Source organism: Oryctolagus cuniculus, chromosome 17, assembly GCF_051225735.1.
Source record: "Oryctolagus cuniculus isolate XC-2025 breed Fujian yellow rabbit chromosome 17, ASM5122573v1, whole genome shotgun sequence".
NCBI lineage: Eukaryota > Metazoa > Chordata > Mammalia > Lagomorpha > Leporidae > Oryctolagus > Oryctolagus cuniculus.
This window is the reverse complement of record NC_142883.1, coordinates 60,122,501-60,150,411: the sequence shown is the minus strand read 5'-3', so window position 1 is coordinate 60,150,411 and position 27,911 is coordinate 60,122,501. Positions and strand designations below refer to the sequence as shown.

General features: G+C 45.7%; 1 protein-coding gene and 1 pseudogene across 3 annotated transcripts in view; one reads left to right on the top strand and one right to left on the bottom strand.

Moving 5' to 3' along the window:
* SPECC1 (sperm antigen with calponin homology and coiled-coil domains 1) overlaps positions 1 to 27,911 on the top strand; it is a 337,615-nt gene that overhangs the window by 275,125 nt on the left and 34,579 nt on the right. The gene's annotated exons all lie outside the window — the stretch shown is intronic.
* LOC138846122 (Y-box-binding protein 1 pseudogene) lies at positions 19,022 to 20,077 on the bottom strand (annotated as a pseudogene).

Genomic DNA, 27,911 nt, shown 5'->3' with positions numbered 1-27,911 from the left:
CATGGGCCATCTTTCAGTGTTTTCCCAGGCCATCTGCAGAGAGCTGCGTTGGAAGAGGAGCAGCTGGGACACAAACCAGTGCCCTCTGGGTTGCCGATGCTGTAGGGCTGGCCCTGAGGTCCCTGTTTTCTTGCTGGCTGTTAGCCAGGTTCTCACCCAGCTCCAGAAGCTGTTCTCAGTCCACATAGCTCTGTGACTTCAACCCAGCCCAGTCTCCTCACCCTCACATTCCAGTCTGACTGCATCTTCTACCACCTGTCCAAGAAGAGTACTGTGCCTTCCAGTGCCTCCTGTGATTTGGTCAGGCCCACTGTTGATCCCCTCCCTACCTTAGGGTCCTTGGACTAAAATCCCTTTTGGTACATAGCGTAGCATTATCATGGGATATGACTTCAGAGAGGAGATCATGGGATAATCTTAGTGTTCTGCTTACCAGGCATGGTTCTTGGTGTGGACACACATCAGAACCAACTAGGGAGATTTTTTTTTTCTAAAAAGCCAACATCTGGGCCTGACCCAAGATCTAAAGAGTCAACATCTCATGAGGAAGGGCTCAGGCATCAATATTCTTTTTCTTTTAATAAAGATTTTATTTATTTATTTGAGAGGTAGAGTTACAGACAGTGAGAGGGAGAGACAGAAAGAAAGGTCTTCCTTCCGTTGGTTCACTCCCCAAATGGCCGCTGCGGCCAGTGCTGTGCCTATCCGAAGCCGGGAGCCAGGTGCTTCCTCCTGGTCTCCCATGGGGGTGCAGGTGCCCAAGCACTTGAGCCATCCTCCACTGCCCTCCTGGGCCACAGCAGAGAGCTGGAGTGGAAGAGGAGCAATCGGGACTAGAACCCGGCGCCCATATGGGATGCCGGCGCCACAGGCGGAGGATTAACCAAGTGAGCCATGGCGCTGGCTCCAGGCGTCAGTATTCTTCTAAGGCTGCAGCTGTCCTCTGAAAGCCTGTGCCCCTTCTGCCCTGGTCACATGTTGAAACCTAATCACCACTGTGAAGATTGTAAAAGGTGGTTAGGTCCCATAATGGGCTTAGTGCCCTTTAAGAGGCCTCTTCCACTGCAGGAGGACACAGCAGAAAGGTGTCACCTGTGAACCAGGAAGTAGGCCCTCTCCAGTCCACCTTCAGCGTGGACTTCCAGCCTCCAGAACAACTTCCCATTGTTTATAAGTTACCCCAACTGTGCTATTCTATTGTAGAAGGCCAAATGGACTGAGAAGGCTACTTAGACAATTCTGATGTGCAGGCAGCAATGAGAACCTCTGGTCTAAAATTCATGCTTCAGCCTAAGAGAGCTCTTTACAGTTCTGTATCTCAACTTACCAAGAGTCTGCAGACTTGCAAGAATTAGGGGGGCTGGCATTGTGGCATAGCAGGTTAAGTTGCTGCCTGCCATGCCGGCATCCACATTCCATACGGGCACCAATTTGAGTCCCAGCTACTCCTTCTGATCCAGCTCCTTGCTAATGTGCCTGGGGAAGCAGTGGAAGATGGCCCAAGTGCTTGGGCCCCTGTTACCCACATGGAAGACCCGGATGAAGCTCCTGGCTCCTGACTTCTGCCTGGCCCAGTTCTGGCCATTGGGCCATTTGGGGAGTGAATCAGTGAATGGAAGATCTCCCTCTGTAACTCTGCCTTTCAAATAAATAAATAAATCTTAAAAAAAAAAAAAAAGGGCCGGCGCCGCGGCTCACTAAGCTAATCCTCTGCCTAGCGGCGCCGGCACACAGGGTTCTAGTCCCGGTCAGGGCGCCGGATTCTGTCCCGGTTGCCCCTCTTCCAGGCCAGCCCTCTGCTGTGGCCAGGGAGTGCAGTGGAGGATGGCCCAGGTGCTTGGGCCCTGCACCCCATGGGAGACCAGGAAAAGCACCTGGCTCCTGGCTCCTGCCATCGGATCAGCGCGGTGCGCCGGCCGCAGCGCGCCGGCCGCGGCGGCCATTGGAGGGTGAACCAACGGCAAAGGAAGACCTTTCTCTCTGTCTCTCTCTCTCACTGTCCACTCTGCCTGTCAAAAAAATAAAAATAAAAAATAAAAATAAAAAAATAAAAAAAATAAAAAAAAGGAAAAAAAGTACACCAGACATGACCAACAGGAACATTAATATTCTGCAGAAGAAAAGGCTGTCATTTATCATTTAGGATAAGTCCATAGTCTGAGCCTAAGGAGGAAACTATAGATTCTATATGTTACCTCGCGATCCCACTAAGTCCACTCTGGTAGTTTTCTGTTGCTGAAAATTACTACAAATAAAGCAGCTTAGGGGCTTGCACTGTGGTGTAACGTAACAGGTAGGACTGCCACCTCCAGTGCTGGCATCCCATATAGGCACCAGTTCGACTCCCAGCTGCTCCTCTTCTGATCTAGCTCTCTGCTCTGGTCTGGGAAAGCAGTAGAAGATGGCCCAAGTCCTTAGGCCCCTGCACCCACGTGGGAGACCCAGAGGAGCCTCTTGGCTCCTGGTTTCAGATCAGCCCAGCTCTGACCGTTGTGGCCAATTGGGGAGTGAACCAGTGGATGGAAGATTCTCTCTCGCTCTCTCTCTCTCTCTCTCTCTGCCTCTCTTCTCTCTGTGTAACTCTGAATTTCAAATAAATAAATCTTTAAAAAAAAAAAACTCTTCCACTTTTTTGACAGGCAGAGTTAGACAGTGAGAGAGAAAGACAGAGAGAAAGGTCTTCCTTCCATTGGGTCACCCCACAAATGGCCGCTGCGGCCGTTGTGCTGCGCTGATCCAAAGCCAGGAGCCAGGTGCTTCTCCTGGTCTCCCATGCGGGTGCAGGGCCCAAGCACTTGAGCCATCCTCCACTGCCTTCCCGGGCCACAGCAGAGAGCTGGCCTGGAAGAGGAGCAACCAGGACAGAATCCGGTGCCTCGGCCGGGACTAGAACCCTGGGTGCCAGCACCGCAAGCAGAGGATTAGCCTATTGAGCCGCGGCACCGGCCAATAAATAAATCTTAAAAAAAAAAAAAAAAAAAGGCAGCTTAAATTACACGCATGTTGTCACACAGTTTTGTAGGTCAGAAGTCCCTTTGAGCACAACTGGGTTTGCTGCTGCCACAGAAAGAATCCATGTCTGAGATTTCTCAGGATGTTAGCAGATTTCACTCTTTAAGGGTTGCTTTACGACCTTGCCCAATTCACCAGTGTCAGCCACAGAGTCCTGGGTGTGGCAGACCCTAGGGATGAATGAAGCCAGGATGCCACCCAGGGAGGTGTGGGTGGCTTTGCCACATCATGCTGCTTGGGAGACAGGATTTGGAGAGATTTAGAGTGAATTCCACACATTCATGAGTGTATTAAAGGCCAAGGCCTCTCAGTTAAGGGAAGGTAGGAGGCAAAGCAAACTGACTTACTGTCCTTATCTTACCTAAGATCTGAGGGCATCAGAAGTGGGAGGGAAATGACAGTAGACCCTGTAGTACTGCAGTTGTTGATTTAGGTGACAAGTTCCGAGTATCGATATGGCTTTGATACCCTGTGTTAACGCTAGCCTGTCCCAGTCAGCCCACAGACACCATGAAGGAACAAGGGTCCATGGTTGGACTTGGATTTACTTAAAGGCACTTCTTACTTCATACACCCTATGCAGCTAGACCTACAAATTCTGGAGCTTTTTAACAAAAAAAAAAATGCTCCCCCACACTTATGACACATTATCTTGAGGCTCTTGAGCGCACTTACCACTTAAGTGAATATTCATTTATTCATAACATATTGTGTATATTAATATGTGCTATTTCTCATAATAAACCTATTTCAAAAGCTTTTTTTTATATAATATCTTTCATAGGTAAAGGTTTCGTCCATGAGAGATTAAAACAAAAATTTGAGTGGGCATTTGGTCTAGTAGTTAAAATATCTGCGTTCCATATCAGAATGCTTAGATTTCAACCCTGGCTCTACTTCTGATTCCAGCTCCCTGCTAATGCACACCGTGGGAGGCAGCAAAGTGATGGCTTAAGAACTTAGGCCGCTGCCACCCACATGGTAGACCTGGATGAATTCCCAGTTCTCAGTTTTGCCTGGACCAGCCCCAGCCTTTTGGGTATTTGGGAAGTGAAAACAGCTGATGAGAACTCTCTATCTCAAAAGTAAATACAGGCTGGTGCCGCGGCTCACTGGGCTAATCCTCCACCTGCGGTGCCGGCACACCGGGTTCTAGTCCCAGTTGGGGTGCCAGAGTCTGTCCCAGTTGCCCCTCTTCCAGGCCAGCTCTCTGCTGTGGCCCAGGAGTGCAGTGGAGGATGGCCCAACTGCTTGGGCTTTGCACCCACAAGGGAGACCAAGAGGAAGCACCTGGCTCCTGGCTTTGGATCAGTGCAGTGCGCCGGCCGTAGTGGCCATTTGGGGAGTGATCCAACGGAAAAAAGGAAGACCTTTCTCACTGTCTCTCTCTCACTGTCTAACTCTGCCTGTCAAAAAAAAAAAAAAAAAAAAAAAAAAAAAAAAAAAAAAAACACAAAAAGTAAATATATACATATTTTTAAAAATAATCAAATTCTGGGGCTGGTGCTTTAACCTGCTGCTTTAACCTGCAGCCACCTGGTCTGCAGTGCTGGCATCCTGTTTGGGTGCCGGTTAGAGTCCTGGCAGCTCCAATTCCAATCAGCTCCCTGTTAATGTGCTTGGGAAAGCAGCGGATGATGGCCCAAGTCCTTGTGCCTCTGCACCCATGAGAGACCCGAAAGAAGCTCCCCCGCTCCTGGCTTCAGTCTGACCCTGCCCTGGCTCTTGCAGCCATTTGGGGAGTAAACCAGTGTATGGAAGACCTCTCTTTCTCTCTCTCTCTGTAACTCTGTCTTTCAATCAAATAAATAAATCTTTAGAATAATCAAATTCTTAAAAATAAGTCAGTAAATAAATAAAACAACTTAATATTTCTCAGGAAATTTTGAACAAAACAGCTGTGGCATAGGATGGGTGAAACAGGGCGTCACAGACGTAAACTCAAGTAAGACCTTTGCCCTCCTGACTCATGTTTTTCCTCACGGTGCTTTTGTGGACATTGCTCTGTAAGTGCCTCAAAGCTTCTCTTCCTCAACCTATTTTTTAGTGAGATAATTTAAGTAAAGTTAAGTTAGTAAGAAAACCTCCTTGTCAAAAGATCATTCCTGCTCAAAGCACACCACCACACATTGCTGGGGTCCACGTTCCATTGTTTGAATTTAACCTAAAGTGAGTCAAAGTTGGAAGGGCTTCTAAGGTTATTTCATAGGCACCAAAGCCAGAGGAGTAAGACTCAGAGCACTCATGGGAGCCAGGTTGAGGCTGCAGGAAGAGCAAGTTTGCTGCTTTCAGCCTAGGTGGGTGGGCGCATCAGGCTAGTGCAAAGTGGGGACAGGTGCCACCAAGCTAAGTTTGTTCAATTATACACTCCATGAATACTCTATAACCTCCAAGAAAACGGGGATAGATGGCAAAGAAAGAAAAGAGAAGGGGAGGCGGAATAGGCCTGGGGGCTGTGCGAGAATGAGGATGGTGCAGTAGTGACTGGAGCTCCAGGTTGGGAAGGCCTCTCCAAGGGGGTGACCTGTGCACCAGGACCAGGATGAGGGGAAGAACCTGCCCTCTGGAGATGGAGTGGAAGGAATCTTGGGCTAAGAGAACAGTTAGCTCAGAGGACTCAGGGTAGAAAACAGCTTGATATGTTGGAGGGACAGAAGGAAGGCAGGTATGTGTAGGGGAATGGGTGGGTGGGGTACTGTGGATCAAAATGAGATGGGAGAATTGCCTATTTGTATCCTGGTTCTATTGTCTCTAGCACAAATGGACTCGAGGCATGATGACTCGTCTTTTTACCACATCCCAGCTAGAAAAGTTACGCCTGAAGCTGTGTGTACCTTAGCACCTGCATTCCACTGTAGTTCTCATTTGTTTCTGTCCAGTTAAATTGAGCAACAGAGACTAGCTCTCAAAACAAAGAGTTTATTTGGGGATCGCAATCCAGGATATGTGTGCTATGGCACACCATAGGTACATCTGAAGAAGGCTTTGAAAAAAAAAGGGAGAAGTCTGCATAAGCTGTTTTAAAACAAATACCATTGGTTACAGCGGCTTGTTGTGGGACCTGGCATTAACTCATTGGTGGAGACAGCCATTGTTAGGCAAGTGTCCTTGTGTAAGTGAGCTGTCTGGAAGTTTTGCAGCTTGAGAGTCCTTGAGATAGTTCTTGTTACGGGCTTTCACGCATGAGGGCCCTTCTTCCGTGGCCTCCCAGCTCCATTTTGTTTGGGTTTGACATCAGTGACTCCATGTTGGTACTGCCAGTGGTCACATCTTCTAGGGAATTAAAAGGGTGATCCTGCCTTCCCGGAGTTTTTAGTGTCTTCTCTATAGCACAGGCTCTGACAAGGACCTATAACTTTAGATCCTTGAGCTCGAGGGAGTGAACTCCATGTAAGTTAAAATGTTTTGTAATCTTTAATAGACATATAAATAGTTATAAAGAGCTAAAAATATTAAACTTGATTTTTAAACTGAATGTTAAAATTGCTCAGTCTCACTGGTCATTTAAAAAAAAGAAACCTGTACAAATGGAAGAGTGAAATACCATTTCTTTGCTAACCATGTTAGGATGCTGTTTTTAATGATGAAAAGGTCAAAATGAGAATCCTACTCCCCCACTGATGGGAATGCAGATGACTGCCACCCTTGGGGAAGGGCGTTCAGCAGTGTGTGTCAGGAATACTAAAAGTGAGTAAGGCCCCTTAACACGGCAATTTTATTTCAAGGCATTTATGCCAATGAAATAGTCATGATTCCCAGTAAAGAGGTAATTACACAAGCAAGTTCATTATAGTTTTATTTATAATTGTTTAAAGGAACTGGAAATGTCATACATTACTAACAATAGAGAAATCAATTGAATAAATTATGATATAGTAATATTATAAAGCCCTTAAAAAATCATATCTGGGCAAATCTACTTAAAGGCACAGAAAAAAATGTCCATAGTATGTTACATCAAAAAAAAGCAGATTCTAAGAGTCTATATAGTATGATTTCAAGTTTGTAAAAGAAATTTATACAGATGTTAATAGTGGTTATCTCTGGGTGAATATTTGAAGTTTCTTCATTCTTTCCTTTGTTTTTTGCATTTTCTACAACCAACCCATAATATTTTAACAGGAAAAAAAACTATTTTTAAAAGCTATCTTTTTAGGAGCCGACAGTGTGATACAGCAAGTTAAGCCACCATTGAAGCGCCAACGTTCCACATCGGAGCACCAGTTCAAATCTTGGCTGCTCTTCTTCCCATCCAGCTCCCTGTAAATGTGTCTGAGAAAGCAGCAGCAGATGGCCCAGCTTGGGCCCCTGCCACCTACGTGGGAGACCTGGACGTAGTGTCTGGCTCCTGGCTTCATTCTGGCTCAGCCTTAGCTATTGCAGCTATTTGGGGAGTGAACCAGTGGATGGAAGAACTCTGTCTCTACTTCTCTCTCTTTTTCTCCCTCTCTCAGCCTTTAAAATAAATAAATAAATAAATAAATAAATAAATAAATAAGTAAATCTTTAAAAAAAAAAAAAGACAGATGCAGAAGACCACATATTGTATGATTCCATTTATATGAAATAATTAGAATAGGTGAACCCATAGAGACAGAGATCAGGTTATGGCTGCCAGGGGAAGGGAAAGCAGGATGAAGAAGGACTGCTGATTGGGGCAGGGCTTCTTTGGGAGATGATGAAAATGCTTTGGAAGTACCATGGTTGTGGTTACACAACCTTGTGAATATTCTAAAAATTTATTGAATAAATGCAGTTAGAAGGGCTTAAGGGATCAGGGAGTTGGCAGATGAGAGACAGGTAGGGATAGGAACTGCTATTAAAGTTAAAAATCTTATCAGACTATAACTTTAAAAGCATGTACATGTATTACTCTGTATATTACAGAATGATTGAAATAAAACAGTAAAGTAAAACAGATGCAAGGCACTGGCAATCCAGTTTTTGGGAGGTGAGATTCACAAGAATTCATTTTATTATTATGATTCATAAGCAGGATATATTTTTTGTACTGAATATTATGACAATATAATTTGGGGATGGAAAGTCTGAGGTAGCAGGCCATAAAGATGTATTACAGTCAATAATTAAACCAAGTTCTTTATGAGAACAAATTTAAAGCAGAAGAGCAAAGTATGTTCAGAGAGTACAGTATGCTTCTCTGGAGTCTGCGTGAAGAAGCAGCTGTGGAGTCTACCCCGTGGGGTTCCATTCATATCTCCGCTATCCCATTTCAAAGCCATGTGACGGTTAACAAGTTGGTTGTTTCTTTTTTATCTTGTGTCTTTTTTTTTTTTTTCCCGACAGGCAGAGTGGACAGTGAGAGAGAGAGACAGAGAGAAAGGTTTTCCTTTGCCGTTGGTTCACCCTCCAATGGCCGGCGCTGATCCGAAGCCAGAAGCCAGGTGCTTTTCCTGGTCTCCCATGGGGTCCAGGGCCCAAGCACTTGGGCCATCCTCCACTGCACTCCCTGGCCATAGCAGAGAGCTGGCCTGGAAGAGGGGCAACCGGGACAGAATCCGGCGCCCCGACCGGGACTAGAACCCGGTGTGCTGGCGCCGCTAGGTGGAGGATTAGCCTATTGAGCCACGGCGCCGGCCTATCTTGTGTCTTTTAAAATCAAGATACAAGACCTACCTCAAAGAGTTCATGGAAAACTGGAATTTAAAAATAAATTTTTGTGCAAACAATTTTGAAATTCATTCATGGTGTTTTCATAATATACATTTCAAGAACTGTTTGAAGGCTCTTGCTGTGCATGGATTTCATAAACATAAAAGACTGCTAAAACTTTTTTTTCTAGAAAAATGACATTTTTCCAAGTGGTTAGACTTAAAATGTCTTTACCCTGAATGGTACACACTGCCTATTACAGAATTTTCTCATTTGGCCATGGTCCCTTCTTATTTTATAAAGATAGTGCAAGTCAGACTTTTACGTTATCAGAGCTTGTGCCATTTGAAATAGTGGTAATGTGGGTAATGTCTGATGCTGTTAAACTAGCTTAGAGTCTTGACTCAGGTGAAGGGCCAGCTCACACGTGGCTGACTGCGTATTTTTGTAAATAGTTTTTTATGAGAACACAGCCCCACTCATTTGTTTGCATGGTGTCTGCAGGTGTTTTTGTGTTGTAGCTACAGAGCAGAGACCTGTTGGCTTAGATGACCTACAAAACTGGAATGGTTTACAGTCTTACCCTTTATAGATAAAATTTGCTGACCCCTTCCTTAAATGAAGATAAATAAAAGTATCTCCAGTTATTTGAAACCATTTGATTCTTCCAATTTAGATAGCAAGTTGGAAGAGTTTAGAATGGCAAAAGATTTACCAGAAAAGTAATATGAATCTGTTCATTTTCTGAATTTGTGTTGCAAGAATTCAGACAGTAAGGGATGCCTATATGATCATTTAAGAAACAACTAGATGTCTGAACCAGTTTTTAACCTGTTAACAGAAACTGTATCTTCTCTTCCGGGAGGGAAAAAATAAATCAGCCTTTGTATTGTCCAAGAGGAATCTTGTGTTGAATCTGGAAAGAACACCCACATTGCAGGCATCTTCTGTTTTTCTGTCCCTGAGTTCCCACAGACTAGCACCAAAATATGCTCAGCCAGTAGCAAGCAGCCTCTGAAGCATCAGGCCTCTTGGGGCTCTGTGTGTTGTTTTCCTTTTTGAGACAGGCCTCTTGAGACCTGCATGCACGACTCAAAGAAGGGATTTATCTGTTGCCATCAGAGTGGTTCATTTCCTGACTTCTTTATAAAGACAGATCCCCAGTAGAGAATGAATGTCATTACGGGCCTGTGCTCTGCTGAGGCCCTTTTTTTATCCACTCCGTCTTCTGCAGCTGCAGTTTTCGACACAGTGACCTGTGAAGACATTTTAACTGGCACAGGCCACCGTAGAATTTGCTTGGAAAATAAAGACGTATTCTTCCACATTTGTCTACGTAAGTATCAAAGAAGCAGCCAGGACAGTGAGCCTCTTCCCCAGGAATTTCGGGAAGAAAATTGGGAGTACGATTACTCTGTAATTGAGTGCTGAGTAAAAGCTGGAAGCTGTTGGCAGCCATGTTTTTGCCACCTTGAAGGAAAGAGTAAAAGTAGCAGGCTGGGCTGACTGCCCTTAGAAAGGCGGCTTGCAAGGCTGGACCCTGGCTGGTGTCTGGGAATAGCATTTCAGGAGGGTTTCCTCAGTGTGGCTCACTGTTCCAAAACTGTGTATGCAAACACTGTGCTTTATGCTAAGCACCTGCTTTCCCTCTGGGAGTTTGAAGTGGGCTGTGTGCTCTGAGAGAAGGGGCCTAGCAAAAGCCCTGGACACTGAGCCTCACTAGGTAGCAACACCCCACACACATTGTCACTTCTCAGTGCTGGGGGAATTAACCTTGTCCTGCCACTCTGCTAGAGAGGACTCTTGGAAGTTTGTGCCTGTTTCCTGTGGATTTCATCCCATGTGCCTTTTCCCTTAGAGCATTCTGCTTTGGGTCCTTTCGCTACAATAAATCTGTGAGTGGCAATAATGTGAATAGCCATGTCTGTGACTATATGCCAAGTCCAGTGAGTCTTCCTAGTAATATCATTGAACTTGGGCGTTCTATTTAACCATAAAAGGAGTGTTAAGTACTGCCATGTACTACAGCATGAATGTCCCTTGAAGATTTTACACTGAGTGAAAGAAGCCAGATTCAAAGGCCACGTACTGTATGATTCCGCTTAAATGCCCAGAATAGGCAAATCCATAAAACAGACAGGACATCATGTCTGAGGGGAGAGGATAGGGTGTAGAGTGGTTGCTTAGTGGGTATTGGACTCCTATTGGGTTGATGAAATTGCTCTGGAACTAGATAGTGGTCGTTGTTGCACAACATTGTGAGTGTAGTAAAAGCCACTGAATTGTATACTTTAAACTGATTTAAAATGGTTGGGGCAGGCATTTGGCCTAGGGGTTAAGATATCACTTTAGGACACCTACATCCCATATCAGAGTACCTGAGTTCAAGACTTGGCTCCACTCCCAATTCCAGCTTCCTGCTAATGTGCACCCTAGAAGGCAGTAGGTGATGACTCACGTAGTTGGGTCCCTGCCACCCATATGGGAGACCCGCATTAAATCCCCAGTTGCCACCTTCAGCCTAGCCCAGTACCAGCAGCACAGATATTTAGGGAGTGAAGCAGTGGATGGGAGCTCTGGCTGGCTGTCTCTGTCTCTCTGCCTGTCAAATAAATAAACAAATTTTAAAATTTTCAAAATAAATAAAATGATGAATCTGGTGGTATATGAATTTTACTTCAATAAAAAGTTCCAAAATGATGAGTATCACTCACCATGCCTTTTCCTGCTCGAGCTAAATATTTATAAATAGTGCAAATTTTTGCAAAAAAAAATTTGTACAGGTGAATTTCCTTTGTGAATGGATGTGTTACACTTTAATTTAAAAAAATATATATTTATTTGAAAGGCAGAGTGACAGAGAAGTGGGGGCGGGGGGCATAGGGAGAGAGGTCCCATCTCCTGGCTTACTCCTCAAGTGCCTGCAACAGCCAAGGCTGAGCCAGACCAAAGCCAAGAGCCCAGAACTCAGTTCGAGTCTCCTGCAAGGATGGTAAGGATTCAAGGACTTGAACCTACTCCCTGCTGCCTCCCAGGGTCTGCATCATCAGGATGCTAGAATCAGGAATGAAGCCGGTAATTGAAGGCAGGCATTCCAATATGGGATGCAGGTGTGCCAACCAGTATCTTAACTGCTAAGCCAAATATCTGCCCCAGATTTTATTTTTCTTGAAGTTACACATGTCCCTAATAAGGTCTGTGAAGATCCTCGTGAGCAAAATAGCTTCTCTGTAGAGCTGGTTCCCACTGTGGGGTCAGGCTCTTTAGCAATTTATTCCTTTTTCTTTTTTGCACAACCTTCTGTTCCCCCCTACACTTAGAAGTGTTCTGATTTTGTTCCCTTAGATTTGCGTGTAACAATCGCTAGTTCAGCCTCAGATTCTTTGTGAAGCATTTCCATACGTCATCCTCGTACAGGTCAGGTATTCTGCCAGTTTCAAGGTTGGGAAGCCTCCCCCGGAGCCTCTGGCTGCTCCACCCCTGCTGCCCTCCGCTTGCTGCCATCACTGGTGGCTCTTTGCCACTCTGTTTTTTTTGTTGTTGTTGTTCTGTAGCCCACGTCCTCTTCTTCTTCCCCTTCGTTTCTTCTCTTCCAGAATCTTCCTAAGAATGAGTCCATGGAAAGTAAAATTTTATGGCTTTTTTACATTATATTTTATTTTGTGTTTCTTTTTTATTTTTATTTTTGTCTTTTTGTTTTGTTTTGCTTTGACCTTGTATTTTTATTGGACCTCGATACAGAGTGGTATCATTGGATATGAAATTTTAGATCAAAACTTACTTTATAAGTTTTTAGTAGATTTTTTTGACAGGCAGAGTGGACCGTGAGAGAGAGAGAGATACAGAGAGAAAGGTCTTCCTATTGCCATTGGTTCACCCTCCAATGGCCACCGTGGCCGGCGTGCTGTGGCTGGCGCATCGCGCTGATCCAAAGCCAGGAGCCAGGTGCTTCTCCTGGTCTCCCATGGGGTGCAGGGCCCAAGCACTTGGGCCATCCTCCACTGCACTCCCTGGCCATAGCAGAGAGCTGGCCTGGAAGAGGGGCAACCGGGACAGAATCCGGCGCCCCGACCGGGACTAGAACCCAGTGTGCTGGCGCTGCAGTCGGAGGATTAGCCTATTGAGCCGCGGCGCCGGCCAAGTTTTTAGTAGATTTTAAAATTTACTGATTTTCATTTTGTTTGAAAGGCAGAGAGACAAAGTGACAGTTAAAGAGAGATCTTCCATCCACTGATTCATTCCCCAAATGCCTGCAATAGTCAGGGCTGTGCCAGGTCAAAGCCAGAAGTCGGGAATTCCATCTGGGTCTCCCACATGGGTGGCAGGGACCCAAGTACTTGAGCCATCACCTGCTGCCTCCCAAGTGCATTAGCAGGAAGTTGGATTGGAAGTGAAGTAGCCAGGACTTGAACCAGGCACTCCAGTGTAGAATGCAGGTGTCCCAAGTGGTACCTTAACTGCTGTGTCAAAAGCCTGCCCCTGCCTTCATGATTTTGTAAGCATTGTTCCGTTGTCTTCTAGTTGTAAAAGTGTACACGTACACATTGTTTTTCCTTTAGAAATGTACTTGTGTTTGTTAAGTAGGGTTTTTATCTTTTTTTTTTTCCTGCTGAATAGATGGCTGTTTGTTTTGGCATCACTTCTTTAGCAGTCTTTCTTTATCTACTTGATAGACTTAGATCTATCTGGACTTTCTGTTCTCTTCCACTGATCTGTTAGTCTAGCCCTCAGCCACAGACTGCTACTCTGCAAAAAGGTGAGAAAGGGACCATTAGGTTCCCTAAGAGTGTGCTTGCTTCCCACAGCAAGGGTCCCACGGCAGCTGTCACTGTTACTAGTATGGTGATCTTTCTATATCTTGACATAATTTTGTTGTTTCATTATACTTGTTGGATTTTCTAGGTAACCTATTATAAATAATGATAATTTTGTTTCTTCATTCCAATATTCATACCTCTTATACTTTTTTTGTTTTATTGAATTTCAGCCCAGAAAAACACTGAACAATAATATTGATGGTATATTCTTGTTTTCTGTTAATAGTAACAGTCACTTTTAAGTATGATTTTTGTATTGTTTTCTGACAAATGCTGTATCAACTGAAGGAAGCTTTCTTCTGTTTTGAGTTTATTGAGAAATTTTTTTATTATTTATTTATTTGAGAGGCAGAGTTACAGACAGAAAGAGGCATAGACAGAGAAAAAGGTCTTTCATCCACTGGTTCACTCCCCAATGGCCACAACGGCCAGAGCTGAGCCGATCTGAAGCCAGGAACCGGGAGCTTCTTCCAGGTTTCCCATGTGGGTGCAGGGGCCCATCTGCTACTGCTTTCCCAAGCCATAGCAGAGAGCTGGGTCAGAAGAGGAGCAGCTGGGACACGAACCAGTACCCATCTGGGATGCTAGCACCACAGCCTACTATGCCACAGCACTGGCCCAGAGAAGTTTTTTAATCTAAAAATATATAAGGGCAATATCAAATTCCTTTTGATGTTTACTATGCTATACCTGTGGTTTCTTCTCTTTAAACCAGGGGCGGGGTATGCCCATGAGCTGAATAAGGCCTGCAAAATCATTTGGCATGGCCCTGCCAAGGCAGGACTCAAAATTCAACAAATCTATAGCAGGCTAATTTTTAAGTTGACAATTTTATGTGGCCTGCGAATGGTGATATAAATATCTGCATGACCTGTGGGAGAAAAAATGTTGCCCACCCCTTCTTTAAGTCCATTTATGTAATTAACAAAATAAATGTATTTCCCAGTGGGGAGACATTCTCGTATTTCTGGGGACAAATTGCCAATTTGGTCAAGGCATGTTATTCCCAGGAGAAAATCTCTACTTGATGATGGTTGCTCTTTAATACAAAGCTTTTTAAAAATAGTCTGTTAGTAATAAGGGAACATTTAGCTTGTTGCTTGGTTTACGTATATATGATGTTTTGTGTTAATAATGCCCATTTATTTTTGATAATCGTTTTAGTTAGCACCAAAGTCTGTATCATATGTACACAGTCAAGAATGCAAGAGGTGGTTGGCCAGGCTTATGGCACAGTGATTAAATCACCACTTTGGACGCTCACAGACTGTGTCACAGTAACTGGTTTACTCCTGGCTAGTTTGCTTCTGAACCAGCTTCCTACTAATGTGCACCCTAAAAGGCAGCCAATGATGGTTCAACTACTTGAATCCCTGCCACCCATAAGGGAGACCTGGGTTGAGCTCTGGGTTTCTGGCTTTGACCCAGCCTAGCCCTGCCTTTGTTGTGGGTGTTTGGAGAATTAATCAACAGATGAACAGTCTCTCCCTCATCTCTGTCTCTCTGCCTTTCAAAATAAAAATTAAAAAAATGTTTTAATGCAATAGATATTTTACCATCTTCTCTAGTAGGATTGGGGACAGAATCAATTCTTAACCAGAGAATGTTTAGTGCTCTGCAGACATGACTCTGACACTCCTGGCTGACAACTGGAAAACCAGAGTTCTTTTAAATTTTGTTAGGTAGAAGTTGGGAAACCTCCCATTTAAGAACCCCAGACAGGGGCTAATGTTGTAGCACAGTGGGTTAAGCTGCCACCTGCAATGCCAACATCCCATATAGGCACCAGTTCAAGTCCCAGCTGCTCTACTTCCAATCTAGCTCCCTGCTAATGCCTGGGAAAGCCCAAGTACTTGGACTCCTGCACCCCTGCAGGAGACCCAGATGAAGCTCCTGGCTCCTGGCTTCAGCATGACCCAGCCCTGGCCGTTGCAGCTATTATAAAGTGAACAGTAGATGGAAGATCTTTCTCCATCTCTCTCTCTCTCTCTCTCTCTTTCTCTCTCTCTCTCTCTAACCTGCCTTTCAAATAAATAAGTAAATCTTTTAAAAAAAAATCTGGACAATTTTTGTGTTCTCTAAAATTGAAAATGTTTCACAGGTAGGGTACAGGGAACTGAATATTCTTTTCTTCTTCCTTTGTAAAATATTAATATATTTATTTGAAAGGCAGAGTTACAGAGAGAGGGAGAGGGAGCTGTCTTCCATCTGGTAATTCACTCCCAAATGGCTGAAATGGGCCTGGCCGAAGCCAGGAGTCTGAAACTCCATCCAGGTCTCCCACATGGGCGGCGGGGGCCCAAGAACTAGGACCATCCTGTGCTGCCCTCGTAGGTGCATTAGCAAAGAGCTGGATCAGAAGTGGAGCAGCCTAGATTCCAACCAGCACTCATGTGCTGCTGCTGTTACAGGCAGCAGCTTCACCCGCTGTTGCACAGTGCTGGTGCCTGCTTTTCTTCTGATCTAAGTCCTGTGAAGGGACCTGTCACACAGATTGATGCACCACCTCCCCCACCTGTACTCGAGTGTATGGCCTAAAGGCACCCTGTGTGGTCCCTAAGCCTTGTTCTGGGTGGAGTATGTCCTCCTTCCCTTTATGGCCAGGTGCTCTGCTGAGATCTGAGAGACATGTGTTGAGGTCTCTTACTCTGCATGTGATTTTTTTTGTTTGTTTATGATTTTTTTTAGAGATTTATTTTTATTTCTTTGAAAGGAAAAGTTACAGAGAAACAGAGATTGTCCATCTGCTGGTTCACTCCCCAAATGGCCTCAACCACAGGGGCTAGGCCAGGCTGAAGCCAAGAGCCAAGAGCTTCATCAGGATCTCCCATGTGGTGTAAGTGTTCAAGCACTTGGACAATCTTCCGCTGCTTTCCCAGGCACATTAGCAAGAAGCTGGATCAGAAGTGGAGCAGACAGGACTCAAACCAGCACCCATATGGGATGCTGGCATTGTAGATGGCGGCTTGTTAACCTCTACACCACAACGCCAGCCCCAATTTCTTATTTCTTAAAGTTTTTGCTTTAGATGTTTTCAACTTTACTTAAGGGTTCCTACTTCTTATATCTTGATAGGTTTTGCATTTTATTTCAGTTAATCCTTTTTGATCTAGAAGTTTATGTTTTATGATACCAGTATTACTGTTGATTACTGACATGTTACATTTATGTTGAGCTACCCTCGGCCTTGTGGCGCCGGCACACCGGGTTCTAATCCCGGTCGGGGCGCCGGATTCTGTCCCAGTTGCCCCTCTTCCAGGCCAGCTCTCTGCTATGGCCTGGGAGTACAGTGGAGGATGGCCCAAGTGCTTGGCCCCTGCACCCGCATGGGAGACCAGGAGAAGCACCTGGCTCCTGGCTTCCCATCAGCGTGGTGCACTGGCCGCAGTGCGCCAGCTGTGGCGGCCATTGGAGGGTGAACCAACAGCAAAAGGAAGACCTTTCTCTCTGTCTCTCTCTCTCTCACTGTCCACTCTGCCTGTCAAAAATTAAAAAAAAAAAAAAAAAAGAAAACAAACGAACATTTATGTTGAGCTATCATTTGCATGGTGTTTTTGTACTTTATGGGAGCCTTCCAAAAGTTCATGGAAAATACGAATTATGAAAAACCAAGCATGAATTTTTCAAACATAATTTTCACCCAAAAATATTTTAAAGTCCATTTTCCACTAACTTTTTTTTACAAGATTTATTTATTTATTTGAAAGTCAGAGTTACAGAGAGAGACAAACAGAGAGACAGAGAAAGAAAGGTCTTCCATCTACTGGTTCACCCCAGATGGCTGGAAAGAGCCAGGAGCCAGGAGCTTTTCTGGGTCTCCTACATGGGTACAGGGGCCCACACACTTGGGCTATCTTCCTCTGCTTTCCCAAGCCATTAACATGGAAATGGATCAGAAGAGAAACAGCCAGGAATTGAACCAGCTCCCATAATGGATGCCCATGTCACAGACGGCAACTTTTCCTGCCACACTGCTACGCTACAATGCCAGCCCCTCCACTAATTTTTTGAAGTGTCTTTCTATATAGTTTAACTTTATAAGTAATCTAAAAATTCCTCTAAGAGGGAAATTTAGCCCATTTCTGTTTTCTTGTGGCCCTAAGTATCCATTTTCTTTTACTCCTACTGTCTTATTTTGTGCTTTCAATATACTTCTCTTAAGGCTGTTTCCTTTTTCCTGATTTCCAGTCCCCTGACAGCACATACATGGTAAGGAGTGTGGTTGAAAAGGTGGAAAAGTATGGGCAGTTTTGCCTGATAACCCCAGGGGCATGGTGAGGTAATTATGAAATTTAAATATAAGATTAGATCTTGTTGACTTTACTAGAATAAGTATCTTTTCCAGCCAAAGAGATGTTTCATTTATTATTATTATTATTATTTATTTATTTATTTATTTGAAAGAGTTACACAGAGAGAAGTAGAGGCAGAGAGAGAGAGGTCTCCCATCCGCTGGGTCACTCTCCAGTTGGCCGCAACAGCCGTAGTTGTGCCAGTCTGAAGCCAGGAGCCAGGAGCTTCTTCTGGGTCTCCCATGTGGGTGCAGGGGCCCAAGGACTTGGGCCATCTTCTACTGCTTTCCTAGGCCATAGCAGAGAGCTGGATCAGAAGTGGAGCAGCCAGGACTCAAACCGGCACCCTTATGGGATGCCAGCACTAGAGGTGGCAGCTTTACCCACTAGGCCACAGCAACGGCCTTCGTAGATGTTTCTAATGTAGAGCTATGGAGCCAGTTGCATTATTGAGAGCTTGTTCCACTGGCCCCACTAGAGTCAGAAATCACAGCTGGAGACAGAGGTTGCTCTTGCTAGGGGCGCTCTCCAGGGTGCATGGAGGAAGGGCTCCGTGCATGGGCCACATCCACAGGTCACTGTTACCAGGAGTACAGTCCAAAGCCAGGGCTGTGCCTGAGAGTCAGAGGGGCTTCAAAGATCTGGGAACAAACCTGAGGCATCCTGAGCTGGAAAGGACAGGGTCAGACAGCAGCCAGGGGGCTGTGGTGGTGGAAAGCACAAGCACACAGTGTGGGGACTGATTGGCCTGCCCAGGAATAGGGCCCAGGCATCTCCTGGTGTCTGATACCTATCAGCAGCACATAGGAGGATGTGCGTGGGCTCTGATGCTTCTGCAGCACCCTTGCAGCGCTGATTTCACTGGACAAAACTGCCAGTGGCAGCACAGCCAAGCAGATCTAGTACACACAGAAAAGCAGTGGGAGATGGCCCGAGTCCTTGGGTCTCTGTACCCACATGGGAGACCCAGAGGAAGCTCCTGGCTCCTGGCTTCAGATCAGCTCAGCTCTGGCCGTTGTGGTCATTTGGGGAATGAATCAGATCTGAAGACCTCTCTCTCTGGCTCTACCTCTCTCTGTAATTCTGTCTTTCAATAAATAACATAAATCTTAAAAAAAAAAAAAAAATCAATGTGACCAGATATGAAACAGCTTAAAGACTTTTAAAAGTATATTGAGAAAAAAAAGCAGGCTTTTTTTTTTTTTTCAAAAAAAAAATTACCCAAAAGAGAGATCTTTAGATAAAAATAATAAAAACCCCATGCTGCGTAGATGATGCGAGCCGAAAGCAAGCATTTAAGGTCTTCAGCTCCAATCTTTTGTTCCTTCTTCTTGCTAGAATTTTGTATTCCTTTCTTCTTGTTGGACTTCTAAACCTGGATGATGGTAGAGAAACTAAGCTGGCATTTACTCAGCCCTGGCCTGCTCAGCCTCGGGAGCAGACGAATTCTCAGCTGATGGATCGGCTGCTTTTCGTCTCTTTGCCACCTGTGGTTTCGCGTTATCTGGGCATCCGCGTCAGTGATCGGAGTTGTGACGGTACCGACATTGAGGTGGCGCTGACCTTGAGTCTTATCTCCTTGATTTTCCTTATCTTCTTCCTTGTTGTCCTCTCCAGGCTGTCTTTGGTGAGGAGGACCTCTGCAGAATCGTGGTCTGTAACCCCAGGATATACTCTGTCTCACTGGTCCACCTTGTCCTCCTGCACCCTGGTTGTCACCCCCTTCCATCCCTTTCCCTGCACAGGAGCGGGGAACACTGGTGACCGCCCACAGGGTCTGGGCTTGTGGTAAGGTGGGAACCTTCGCCTCTGGTAGGCCTTTGGGGCCTCTCTCCTATCCCTCATTCTCACAGTTCTGGTAATTCTGCTGGTGATGGTGTGGAGGACTCCAATGGCCGGAGGTTACGATCTGCCACATATTTACTGCCTTGCACAGGAGCTCCACCAGGGCCAATAACAGTTGCTGCCTCTGCACCCTTTCCTCCTTCAGCAGTCTCTATCTCCTCCACTGCCAAGGGACCTCCTGGGCTTGGTCTTCTTTTTGGCAGTCTTGTGTCCAGGCGGGTCTTCCTTGCTGTCATTCCTGTTGATGAAACCATATCCGTTTCTTACACTGAACCATTTTACTGATCCCAAAACCTTCATTGTGATAATCTTCTTGTCCCCATCAGTAGGCGCCACCAATGGGAGACCACAGAGCCACCACTCCCTGTGCCCACTCCCTGTGCCCATGGGGCTAGGCTTGGTTTCAGCGGTGCTGAGGGCTGGCTTGGCTGCCAGATCCCTGCGTTGCTGCTCGTGGTTGCAGTGATGGTGACTGGGGCCAGCTGTGGCAGCTGTGGCTCCTCCCAAGGGGTCTGCTCAGGGCTCTCTGGGGTCTGCTCTCCCCTCCCACTACCGATTGAACTCCACCTCAACCATTTTTAAAGGGTACCGCTCAGTGGCATTAAGTACATTTACACTGCTGTGCAACCACCAACTCTATTTCCAAAATTTTTTATCATCCCAAACTGGAACCACCCATTAGACATTAACTCCCCAATCACCCCTTTCCCTTGCCCCTGATGGTCTCTATGCTACTTTCTGTGACTGTGAACTTACCTATTCCAGGTAGCTCATGCATGTGGACTCTAATGGTAATCCTCCTTCTGTGACTGGCACATTTCACTTAGCAGAGCATCCTGAAGGTTCACCCGTGTTGTGGCAATTATCATCCATTCTGCCTTGGCAATCTGTCCGTCTTCTCCTCCCTGTACACTCCCCACACCCACCCTGATTCCTGGTGAGTGGGTGAGCTCATATGAGGGACCTTTCCAACCTTCAGAACTCCAGTCTGGGACACTGCCTGCCACCGTTGCTCTAAATAACTCTGAACTTGGCCTTGGAGCCATGTTTCTAGCCAGTGTGGAAAGGTCAGTGTTTTATAATATGAATATTTAGCTGACTTTTTTTCCCCCACCCTTTTCCCAGAAGTATATGTCTTAAGATGTTTCCTGTTGCTGTAACGAAAGAGCTGAGGCTGAGGCTGGCCAATTTATAAAGAAAGGAAGTTAATTTTGGTTCAGGTTTTTGGAGGCTGTAAAGTCCAGGCTTGGGTGGCTGCGTCTGCTGAGGGCTTCACGCTGTGCCAGATCATGGTGAGGACATCACATGGTGAGCAGCATGGGGGAGGAAACCAGACACAGGGTTGGCCCAGTGGTTACCACACTGCCGGGGACACCTGCATCCTCCACCACAGCGCCTGGGTGCAAGTGCTGGCTCTGCGTCTGATTCCAGCTTCCTTCTAATACACACCCTGGGATGTGCATTAGAAGCATAGCAAGTGATGGCTCAGATACTTAGGTTCCTGCCACCCACGTGGGAGACTGGATTGAGTTCCAGGCTCCTGACTTCAACCTGGCCCAGTCTTGGCTGTAGCAGACATCTGGGGAGTGAACCAGCAGATGGAAGATCTCTCTCTCTCTCTTCCTCCCCCCCCACCGTGTGTGTGTGTGTGTGTGTGTGTGTTTGTGTGTCTATGCTTTAAAAAAAATAAATTGGGAAAAAAATAAGACAGACACATAGGGTGGCTTGAGAACCCACTCTTGAAGCACGAATCTAGTCTGTGAGAACTAACCCACTACCACACGGCAGGCATTAATCTCTTTTGAAGGTGGTAACCACTATAACCTAATTGCCTCGGGCTAGGCCCCACCTCTTAAGGTTCCAGTGCTGTTACCCTGGGGATCAAGCTTTTAGCGTGTGTGTGTGTGTGTGTGTGTGTGACCAAGGGTTTAAGGCTATAGAGTGCTCTAAGCCAGGACAGGCCGTGCTGAAGAATTAAAGGTGAGAGAGTCACAGACAGGGGAGGTAGGAGTGGAGGCACAGTGGGCTGTTGAGCGGAGCACAGAAAGTGCAAGCCCCCTGGGAAGGTGACTGGGATCTGCAAGGTACATCTGGGGAAACCAGACACTAGGTCACACTGCAGGCTGAGGGCCCCACATTCTCTCTTTTAACCTGCCAGGTTCCTACAGAGTGCAGGAAAATATAAGGACATTAAATAAGGTGGGCTTTTGGAGACTGCATGGGGCTCCAGTTAAAAGGTCTCACCCTGAGTTGGCTTAGTCTCCTGGGTTTCCAGGGTGGTCAGAGGAAGTATCTCCATAAAAACATTGCCAGTGTTCAAGATTTTTTTTTTTTGTATGTAAAGAAATGTTAGATGTCATGCCAGCTCCAGGAAGTAAAAACAGGATTTTCAAAATAAAATGTTGTAGGAATACTTCCTCCTACCAGGGGCTGAGGTTGATTTAATGCGCCCTTGTCCTCTGTCCTCCCATGGGTCCTTTGTCCTGGGCTGAAGGCCTGCGTTGGCAAGTGTGCCAGCAGCTAGGTTTGCAGTGTGACACCATCAGATCCCAGAAGCCACTATTTCGCCATCATTAAGAAGGAGGCCTTGATACTTGGTCCCATTCCCTCTCTGTCCCCCAGGGGCACATGTAAAAGTCTGTGTAGATAATAACAGTCCTAAGTGAATCTGCACAGAGCACTTTTTCCATTCTCTTACTCATGAAATGTTCATTTGGGAAAAAAGAAGTAGTCTGGCCACAAGAACCTTATGATTTCAGAGGCTGGATTCAGTCTTTCTGATGGGGGGGCAGCGTAACACTGGATTGAGGGTTATTTGTTCAGTTTAAATTAAACTTGATCTTGGAACAAAATTCCTTAGAATACATTCTTTAGTTATTACTTATTGTTTTCTTAATAAGCACACCCAAAAATAAAGAAGGGCTGTTTCCTTAAAACAAACAAAATAAAAAGTCTTTTAGTAAACATATTCTATTTAGAGTGCTAGAACATCACAGTGTAATCATGTTCTGTAAAACTTTGTGGATTACCTTTTTTAAAATTGATTTATTTATTTGAAATACTTACAGAGAGACAGGGAGAGAGACACAGCGAGTGAAAGAGAGAGAGAGAGAGAAAGAGAGAGGGAAAGATCTTCAATCTGATGGCTCACTTCCCAGATGGCCACAAAAGCCAGGGCTGGGCCAGGTCGGAACCAGGAGCCAAGAGCTTCATCTGGGTCTCCTGTGTGGGTGTCAGGGGCCTAAGTACTCGGGGCATCTTCTGCTGCTTTTCCCAGGCCATTAGCAGGGAGCTGGATCAGAAGTGGGACTCAAACTATCACCCAGATGGGATGTCAGTTTTGCAGGTGGTGGCTTTATCCACTAAGCCCCTGTGAATTATCTTTTTTTTTTTTTTTTAAACTCAGGCCCCGGGATGGGACCCAAGTGTCTTTTTTTTTCTTTTTTTGATTTTTGACAGGCAGAGTGCACAGTGAGAGAGAGAGACAGGGAGAAAGGTCTTCCTTTTCCCTTGGTTCACCCCCCAGTGGCCGCCGCTGCCAGCGCACCGCTCAGATCTGAAGCCAGGAGCCAGGAGCCAGGAGCCAGGTTCCTCTCCTGGTCTCACATGTGGGTGCAGGACCCAAGCACCTGGGCCATCCTCCACTGCACTCCCAGGCCACAGCAGAGAGCTGGACAGGAAGAGGAGCGACCGGGACAGAATCCGGCGCCCAGACCGGGACTAGAACCCAGTGTGCTGGCGCCGCAGGTGGAGGACTAGCCTGTTGAGCCGTGGCGCTGGCCAAGTGGATTATTTTATGACTTAGTTTTTCCATACAGGCTAGGAATATGTGTCTAATTCAGTTGGCTTTAGGTAAGAGTTTTTAAAGCACGTCATGTCCCAGCCGGCACTGTAGTTCTGGAAGTCTGCAGCGTCTCTGCTGTGAGCTCACCCACAGGGAAGATTGCAGCTCCTGACCTGGGACCAGGCTAGGAGAGTGTGTGGGAAGGTGAAGGTGGGCAGATGGGTGCAAAAGCAATATGGACGACACCTGCCACAGCAAGGATGAACCCTGGACTCAGTGCTACGTGAAGTAAGCCATCACCAGAGACACCTAACTGCGTGATGTGGGGAAACAGTCTCTCACGCGTTGTTTGGGAGATGGAACACGAGGAGGAAGAACCTCTCTGAGGGCAGTTTGGCAGAATCCGTCAAAATTCACTCCTCCTGTGTGAAGTAGGAAATGTTTTTTTTTTTATTTGATAGGTAAAGTTATAGATAGTGAGAGAGAAAGATAGAGAGAAAGGTCTTCTTTCCATTGGTTCACTCCCCAAATGGCCGTTACGGCCGGCACTGCACTGATCCGAAACTAGGAGCCAGGTGCTTCTTCCTGGTCTCCCATGTGGGTGCAGGGCCCAAGCACTTGGGCCATCCTCCACTGCACTCCCGGGCCACAGCAGAGAGCTGGACTGGAAGAGGAGCAACCGGGACAGAATCCGGCGCCCATATGGAATGCCGGCGCTGCAAGGCAGAGGATTAGCCTAGTAAGCCATGGCACCAGCCCGAATATTCATATTATTCTAAGTGCTTTGCACATTGTTTGTGCACCAAACTTGACTAAAATCCTGTGAGATATGTGTTCCATGTCCATTTTAAGGATATGGGAACTAAGATACAAAGTGAAGTGATTGCTTAGAATCAAACCACTCATAAGTGACCGAGCCGGGGTTTAACTCTCAATGTCTGGTCTCGGAATCCAGTTTCTTAGTCTCTACCCATATAACTATTTCTCCACATGTGGTGAAGGGACTTACCTGTGCACATCTTGGTACAGAGCATGGTACTATTTGCATAAAAAGAGGGAAAATAGCTATGTTTGTGTAGGTGCAGTACAGTGCTGTCCCACAAAAATATCTTTGGTGATGGAAATGTTCTAGATCTGAGCCATCCAGTCTCACAGCCACAGGCCACATGCGACTGTTGAACACGTAAAACAGTTCTGGCTGGGACATGGCTAGTGTCACTGGCTAGTGTGACTGCGAAACTGAATCTTTATTTAATTTTAGCTAAGTAATGGCTATTACATTGAACAATGCAAAACAGAATACATTTGGAAGGATGCATTGAGATTTGTGGTGTTCAAACACTAATTTAAATAGAAAACTTATGCAGAAACATGAGTTGGAAGAACAGGTTCCATAACTAATAGTTTCAAAACCACTGATATAATCCAGTCACTTCATCTGAGAGATGAGGAAACTAAAAGCCAGGAAAGTTGAGTCACTTTCCTAAAGTCACAGTCAGGCAGCTGCTTTAAGGACAATGGAAGGAGGAGCTGGTCCCAGTTCTGGTTGTTTTTGGTTTTCCAAGGCTTTGTTCAGTCTGGTTATGAGTTCAGGCAAAGGAAAAAAGGAAAGGGGAGAGAGAGAAAACAGACTTTTATCTCCTAACTTAGACTCCCCAGAACTACATGGCGAATCCTACTTGTGATTTGCTTGTTCTTTGAGGTCCAGGCCACATCACGTGTCCTCTGCATCCCAGACTCAGATACATCTTACTTCATATGATGAATCCTATGGGCCAGGGACCATCCTTTGTGTATCCCTCAGCACCCTAACACGTAGAGGGACTTAATAAACGTTTGCCGGTTTAACCACAGATGTTAGAGTCCATGGGTTTGACTCTCCTCCCAGCCTCGAGTGTTGAACTATTAGTGCATCTATAGGAAGGTTTCTCTTTACATTTCTTTAGTGAGCTGGTCTTTACAGGTAAGCTGCCAACTAGAAGGACTTGCGAGTTTGCAGTGCTAGCAGATTACTGATCTGGAAAGTGGCTGACGAATGATTTGAGGATGAACGGAAACAGCAGAACTGCAAGCCAGGATGTTTTCTTAGAAAAAGTAACCAAAGAGGGGCTGGCGCTGTGGCACAGTAGATTAATCCTCTGCCTGCAGCGCCAGCATCCCATATGGACACTGGTTCTAGACCTGGCTGCTCCTCTTCCAATCCAGCTCTCTGCTGTGGCCTGGGAAAGGAGTAGAAGATGGCCCAGGTTCTTGGGCCCCTGCACCCACATGGGAGACCGGGAAAAAGCTTTGGATTGGCGCAGCTCTGACCTTCGTAGCCATTGGGGAGTGAACCAATGGACGGAAGACCTTTCTCTCTGTCTTTCCCTCTCACTGTCTGTAACTCTACCTCTCAAGTAAATAAATTAAAAAAATCTTTAAAAAAAGAAACAAAGCAAAGAAGAAAGGATAAAATTAATGAAAATGAGGCAATTAGCTCAACAGAAAGGAAGAGAAAAAAGAAGGGTAGAACTCTATTGCAGAAACGGTTTCTCCAGGAGCCTGGTCCTAGGTCTGGAGGTGGGATTTAAGAGAGCAGAGAATCATTTGAGACCCACGCTGCAACATGCAGAGAAGACGCATTCATAAGGAACTCTAGAAGAACCAGAGTCCCTGCATGGACCCATGGCATTCCATCTTCCTTCGCCAGTGATGGCTATGCAAGGCCAGCCCTGCTGGAGCTGCTGACAGGGCCAAAGTGAGAAGGGAGTGCCTGGGTGTAGACCCTACCAGGTGTGTCAGGAGGTGTCAGGCAGCTGGGCACCAGTGCTTGCACGAAACCAGACCAAGTGTCAAAATACCAAGGCCAGAGAACCTCAGGGAGGAAACATCGAGGGTGGGGAGGGACCCTTCAGCATTCAGTGAAAAAGGAGGAAGCTAAGGAGGAAGCAAGAAAGCTAGTCTGTTTCATGTTGCTGTAACAAAATACCACAGACACAGACTGGGTAATTTCTAAGCAACAGAAATTTATTGGGCTGCTGGTTCAAGAGTCACCAGCGTCTGGTCATGTCATCCGATGGCAAAATGTAGGAGGGCAAGTTCACTCGCCAGAGTTCCAGCTCCAGGAGAGAAAGAGAGAAGTCCTTTTCTCCATCTTTTTGTTCTGTCTGGAGTCCCAGCTGACCAAATGGACCTTCTCCACTTGGCACGCCTGCTCCTGTGGAAACCCCCTCTCAGACACCCAGAAGTAATGCTGTTTCTATTCCCTAGGTATTCCTTACTCCAGTCAAGTTGACACCTAGAATTAGCCGTCACAGGCCCCAGCCACTCTTTGGATGTACATATCCCTCTGAGTCTGTCTCTGGAAGAGGCTGTGCGGTATCTGCCTCACCATCTCCAGAGACAGAGCAGTCCTCTTGTCAGTAGACGGCTCTCTGCACAGAAGAGTACTCCTTCTCCACAGTGCATTGTAACTCTTCAGTCCTCATAAACACAGTCCTTCCTGGACTGGATAACTCCTCGAGGTCTCAAACCCTCAGTTCCTTCAGCTGAGATAAGGAGTGTGAGGAATCATTTTAAAAAGTAAATTATTCTCTAAGTGTAATGCAATTCTAATTAAAATCCCAACAGAATTTCTTTATTCTTGAACTTAATAAAGTAGTTTAAAATTCACCTGGAATAATAAATAAGAATATCCAAGAATATTTTGAGGAAAAAAACAATAATGAAGGTGAGTTTAGAAATCTGTGATGAACTCTAGCAGGTAAGTCCTCAACCTTTTAAACCATTCTCACCCAGAGAAAGACAAACACAGACAATGGAAATGGTCACAAATGTGGTCCCTATGTTTGTTTCAGAATATTGATGACTTTTTTAACTGATTCAACTCAGTAGGTCTACATTTTTCTCAATCTTAAAAGATAAGCAGAAGCTGTCATAGTTGATTTGTTAGGGAGATAATGAGCCATATAAAATCTTTTTTTAAAATTTGGCTTGTAGTTCTATTTTTTAAAAAAATATTTATTTTATTTATTTGAAAGTCAGAGTTACACAGAGAGAGGAGAGGCAGAGAGAGAGAGAAAGATCTTCCATCTGCTGGTTCACTCCCCAGATGGCCGCAACGGCTGGAGCTGCACTGACCCGAAGCCAGGAGCCAGGGGCTTCTTCCCTGTCTCCCACGCAGAGGACTTGGGCCATCTTCTACTGCTATCCCAGGTCATAGCAGAGAGCTGGATCAAAAGAGGAGCATCGGGGACTAGAACCGGCGCCCATATGGCACTTCAGGCCAAGGCTTTAACCCACTGCACCACAGGGCCGGCCCCCATATAAAATCTTAAGTAGAGAAATAAATGATTCAAGTAATTATGTGAACAGGATCAGAAGTGAAAAGGAATTCCATGAAAGCGCAGTTATTTGCATGGGGAACAGAGCCATGATTCTCCCCTTTGTAGCAGATGACAAAGGAGGAAAGGTGTTCTGGTTATCCATGGCTATGTAACCAACCATCCCCAAATTTAATAGGTTAGAATAGCAACCATGTTGATTTTGTTTTCAAAGCTGCAATTCGGC